This window comes from Cupressus sempervirens, chromosome 1 (assembly GCF_028749045.1).
Source record: "Cupressus sempervirens isolate cs-2001-9-10 chromosome 1, ASM2874904v1, whole genome shotgun sequence".
NCBI classification, from domain to species: Eukaryota; Viridiplantae; Streptophyta; class Pinopsida; order Cupressales; family Cupressaceae; genus Cupressus; species Cupressus sempervirens.
The window spans coordinates 161,227,318-161,233,615 of NC_143118.1; positions in this window are offsets into that span (position 1 = coordinate 161,227,318).

Consider the following 6,298-nt stretch of genomic DNA (forward strand, 5'->3'; position numbering starts at 1 on the left):
TAATTGAAAAATTTGATAAATTTTGACATACATATTAGGAGTTCTAGGTGTTCGAAGTTAGCACAGGGTGTTACTCGGTCGTCTCCTCTAGTCTCATATTGTTATAAGTCATATTGTGCACTACAAAAGATTCTTTCTTTTCCTCCTTTAATTATGTATTTATCTCATGGTGATTTGTTTTAATAATCATAGTATTATAATGATTAAATTACTATATTCATTTTGACTATTGTTTAATTTTAGGCCTATTTGGGTCAAATGTCTCGATATAATTATATATCGATAAGTGATACATTTTTGTGTTAAAATTGTTTCATGATCTAATGTCTCTTTCTATTTGTTTCTCATACTCAAATTTTGAACATGGTAATCAAAATTTGTGAGCCATCTAAATATAATTGTTTTAGTTGAAATGGTTTGATGAAGATCATGTAAGTGTTTTTAGATATTTATGAAGCCATTTGTTATGGAAGATCAATTGAGTGTGAATTCAAGTATTTTGATGTGAAACTTTAATTGACAAGTTGTCGAATAGTTACAGATGATGTGATTTTGATTGTTTTTGAGTCATTGAATTATTGTCTACATTACTCTTTAGAAATCCAATCATAGTGAGAATAGATTAAGTAACTTGCAAACCAAGATTTTCTTGCATGTTTACACTTGGTACAGACATCCAAGTAAAGCCTGAAACCTTGATGACATCCTTAACTATTGAGGAATAAAACCTTTCATGAACTTTTGTATGATATGCAAACATGAAACCAATCCCTAACACATTACTTACTTGAATGCACACTAGGAGATTTCTCTACATTTACATTCTTCCTATTTCATGCCTAATGCTCATGGAACCTTGTTTTTGTCCAATTACTAGTATTCACACTTTTTTTTCAAATATTTGGTGTAAATGTTCCCATTGACCCTAAGAAACAAAGTAGCATTATATCATTAATATTATTTTCTCAAATAAGCATCGTTCTCCATTTTTATACAAAGTGTGTGATATCCTTAAAACTCTGGTTAACCAAAAATCACTTTTCACCTCCACTTGCTAAATTTTAATCCTCCCATTACAATCCAACCTCTCATTATTTTTGTTCAATTAGATCAAAAAGAAAAAGACATTTATTTTTCAAATATTACAGTCCACTGGATCTCAAGTACAACTAGTTGGGTCACAAAACCATAGTTTGAAAGTCGTCTCTATCTTCAAAGCCAAGGATTTATCTTCAAGAGGATAAGACATAGGCTTATCAACATAATATGGCATGATAAGAGGACAACTTCTAAAAGTTATTTATTTCATTATACAAGGGCTTCATTAATGGTGCAATATCATATCTTGTGCTTTCATATTAAGGGGTTTAAAATGGGCAAAAATTAGGGCAATATATTATCTATATTGGAGGGGGTTGGTAGGAGGAGGTAGGGATTAACATAATTTATAGAGGAAAAGGAGTGTGTGGGGTATTATAGTCAAGTGACAAAAAAATAAGTTTGAGGCAATATTTAAAAAAAATTGAGGTATTCTTTAGTATGCCACAAATGCAAGTGATATGACCAAAAGTCACTAAGTGAAGTCCTTGTGATTCCTTTATGGGTCAACTAGATGCGTGAGGGTCATATTGAAGGCATCCTCAATAAAACATGAAATATAGTATGATAAATGAAACTAAACCTACTATAATTATACCCAATGCATGTTTGACTCTAAGATTTGTCTCTAGTTTATAGGTTCTGACAAGTTGTATCCAATACACCCTATTAAGGAAACCGTTGCAAATGTGCAAGGTGAATGCATATTTGATATGTTTCTTTAGAATAGTGGCTATTAAAGATTTTTTTTTTCCTAAAATAAATTATTTTACAAGATCATTAAATATAATTCTAAACATTCATAATTAGAAAATATGAATGACAAAAGAATTGAAAATAATATTTATAAGACTTTAGATGAAGGGATTAAAAAATTTCAAGTGAGCCATTGAAACTAGATATTGGCTGACTAACCTTAACATTTGAGAGATTCTCAAATTGTTGAAGCGTGAAGGCATCAAGGGAGCGTTCCTAAATCTGGTCAGCCTCCTTGATGGAAAAAGCCATGCCCTCATTAGAGTCCATCAACACAAGTTGAGATCCAAAGCCCTGTATTGTTATTCCTCATTGGAGACTTGTGTGGGAGGTCATCATGAATAAGGTCTTGTACCATTTCATTGCTACCATAAAACACAACCCTATGCCCATATTTCGAGTAATTGGCTCTATAAATATTGTCTGATACTAAAACAAAAAATGTATATGGATTGAAATGGGAAAAATAATTAATTTGAAATCTGTAGAGACCAATTTGGAGAAAAACCTAAAAGATGTAATTTTCAAAATTAAAAGGAAATAGATTTTTATTTTATTTTCAAATAGAATAGATATTTAGATTATTTTCAAATAGGATGGAATCAATAGTCCCTTATTCATTTCAATATTTCCAGGCCTAGACAAAGAGACTAGTATACTAGATTGGGATACCCACAAGAAAGTAGCTATTGGAGCAACAAGAGGACTTACCTACCTCATTATCAGATTCCTTCTATGATAAATCATTATCTCAAAGCTTGCAACATTTTGTTAGAGGATGATTTTACTCCTAAAGTATGTGATTTTGGACTAGCAAAAACTACTTCTAACAAAGGGAAAGAGTACATATCCACAAGTCTTATGAAAACCTTTGGAAACCTTTCACTCTCAGTGCTTCAAATTTTCCTTTTTATATTTTCCAAATCTTAAGTAAATAATTTAGCATCTACAATAGTTATTTTATATAAATCATTTTTTTTTTCTAGTGGGAGATATTGACTCACGCCTTGCTCTAAATTGAAGTACTTTCCAATGGAAATATGTAGCTCCTATTTATGCAATGGCTAGGCATTTTGTGAGAAAATCTATTTCATGGGCTCATCCCTTACTATTGAGAGAAGCTTGGAGATGTTAAAAGAGCAATTTAACCTGTTGGTAAACGTAATCAAGAGCCTCTTTTCTCTTAGCTCCATCAATTTGAAGGTATTTTGCAATGCATCAACCATCTCAAACCGCTTTATTAAATTGCCATCCCCAACTTGCATTTCTTTTAATAATATTTTCACTTCCTTAATTTGTCATGATTTAATGATTGGAGTATATTTAGTGTTAAACTACTTTGAGGAATGAGTAAATGGGGTGGGCGTTGAATGTGGACAAAAGATGCAGGTAGTTTTTTTTTTTCAGTCTTATGTTATTCTTTCATTGCCACTTGCCAATTCTTCTACATTATATTGGTTATTTGCTTGGCCAAACTCGGAAAAATGATTGCATATGTTTGAAATGCAAGCTTAATTTTTTATTTTCCATCTTCCACATCCATGATGTTGTTTCCACTTAGACATGTGTAAAGTAAACTAGATCACATGGCTGCACCAGATCCATCTAATCCAACTGTCCTGAGTTGCTAGGCTTCTCGTGTTAGGGTTAGGGAGTTTTTCATTTTAGGAACAACCCTATGGGAGCTAACTACTTTGTGGTTGGGTAGTAAAAGTGCTCGGGCCACACTCTTGTCTCATGATAGTATGGTTAGTGATCTGATGGCTTGGGGACATGGTTGCATGCAGATGAACACAGGTCTGATGGCATGTTTATTTTGTGTATTTGATGTTGTATCATGCTCTTTTTTCTTATATGAAGTATCTATGATTTTGATGTTGACGTGTAGGTTGACATCATCCTTGTAGCTCATATATAATATTTTGTTTTGTGTATTTGATGTTGTATCATGCTCTTTTTTCTTATATGAAGTATCATATTTATATTTCGATAGAGGTTGTTATTGTTTTAGAACTTATGGAATTCAACATGTGGACAAATTGAATACTTCATGTATTTTAAGTTTAATGGTAAATTGAGATTGTAAATTTGTGCATTGATCTTGACTTTTCGAATAGACCTTTTCGGCTTTTAATGTTTTCTTTTATGAAGCAATGTGTTAGTAAATAAAAATGAGGCTTTACAAATACGTTCTACTATATGTGGGACTTCTGCAGGGAATGTTGCATAATTCAAGCTTTTGAGTATGTTACTGAACTTGGTACATTTATAGTAGGGATTCGAGAGATTATGGGGTTTGAAGTATTGGGTGTTCTGATGTGTTGAAGTATGCATGCTGATAGTTGTAGTGTGTGAGGTTTAAGCCATCCGCACCAGACCATCCTTAAACATTACACACTAAAGAGAGAATTAAGCTTGAAAAAAAAAAAAAACAGTTTTAGTGTTAGAATGAAACTTAGTGTGCCAGAATTAAGACATCCATGAATGCTCTGACTACCATGAAACATCTTCCGCTTTCTTACCTCTTCAGTAGAAGATCATCACATTTGGATAATGTTATTAAATAAGAGTTTTACGCTACCGAAAGATCAATACTCTTGATAAATAAACAATATACTATCACCCCCCTTAAAAAACTAAAAACACAACTAGTAAATTTGATACGTTAGAAGATTCTGTGTTCAGCACCCAAAATATACCAGACATCAGCACCGAAAGATTATTTGAACTCAAAAAGTTTAATAGCTGCGCCAAGGTTTTACATAATGAATTTTGTCATACCAAAAAACAGGGCTGCGAGGCACAAATCTGCAGAGTCTAACACCAGCATCTGTTAAATCCAAAATGGCTAAACAATAAAATCCCAGAAAAAATCTTCTGTGCAAAAGCACTCAACAAACTGAAGCAGCATGGCCACTAAAACGAAAAAGAACCCCCATGCTGCCTCAATCGAAAGGACAATCCTCGCACAGAAAGGAAGGCGTCCGATAAATTAATCCTGGAAAAACCTTCAATGGAAAACACAAGCCAGAAAGGCAACAAGAGATCCAACAAGAACAGCTGCCAAAGAAGGCAACGCCGCCATGGAAGCAGCGCCTGTGATCGGAGATGGACTGGGCCCCTCTACCTCCGCACAAAATACGACTGAAATCATCACAATTATTACTGTTACGGCCAAATTTAGGGCTAGTCCGGCCATTTCCACAACCGCTATATTGCTAATAAACAGAACGAACTGAAGAAGATATACAAGAAGCTATGCTTATTTTCTGTGCCAAAAAACCAGAAGAGCAGGAATGGAATGAGGAAAATGAGGGGAGAAGAGGGTATTTATGCTGCGCTTTGCCGTCCTTAGCCAGCGGAGAGGAAGTAAAATGGAGAATAAAGTGGAAAGAGGTGGTTGTGGGACCGGGTCTTGTAATGTCCCGTTGGGGCCTTACGATTGTTAGCTAATATGATTTGTGGCATGACAAGGATATATTCGCATGGTCATATGTGGAAGGGGAAATGCTTTGTAACGGTCAATTGTGAAAGTATTGTGCTCGATTTTCATAAAAGGAGTGGGAATTAGGTGTACATTTTGTTTGTAGTACAATTAAGTTTTCTAGTAGTTTTGTAAAAGTATTGTGCCCGATGTTTCCTAAAGGATTGGAAATTAGCTGTACATTTTGTTTCTATACAATTAAGCTTTTTAGTAGTTTTTGTTTGTAGGATAGTTAAAATTTTTATAATCAGTTTGGGGTAAGCAAGACAATCTAGTAGTCAATAATGAGTTCGGGGTAGCAAGATAATCTAGTAGTCATTAAGTGTGCTCGAACTAGAGTAGTATTGGGATGGGTGACCTCCCAGAAAGTCCCAATGCTTCAGCTCTGTGAGCATCATCTAGATCCAATGAGTGCTAAGTGTTCCATTTATTCTCATAAGAGACGAATTCATGTGTGAATCACTACTCGTGATATATGGGTCAATGAGTTTGACTTGAAAACTACACAGTTAAATCCTAATAGCAATATCACAATCTAGTACTCGTCCACATTCTAATCACTGCTATGTCTATTGTTGTAGATTCCTGTAATTACCATTCATAAAAAGTCCCAAAAAATGATAGGATGTGTACTAATAGCCAATCACATATGTACTAATAGTTTATCATTTTTTTAGTGTTCTTGGTTGTTGATTGGTCCATCTGTGCAAAAAATACTTTTTTTTTGGTGAGCGGTAAATGCAGAAATTGAAAGATTAGTTTTAATCTCTTCACTCACCAAGTTTCATCGAAAAAATTGATAAATTTTGACCGATGGATTAGTTCTAGGTGTCCGAAGTTAGCTTGGGCCACTACTCGGTCATCTCCCATAGTCTTATATTGTGCACTACAAAAGATTCTTTCTTTTCCTCCTTTAATTATATCTTTCCTTCATTCATGATGATTTTTTTTAATAATCAT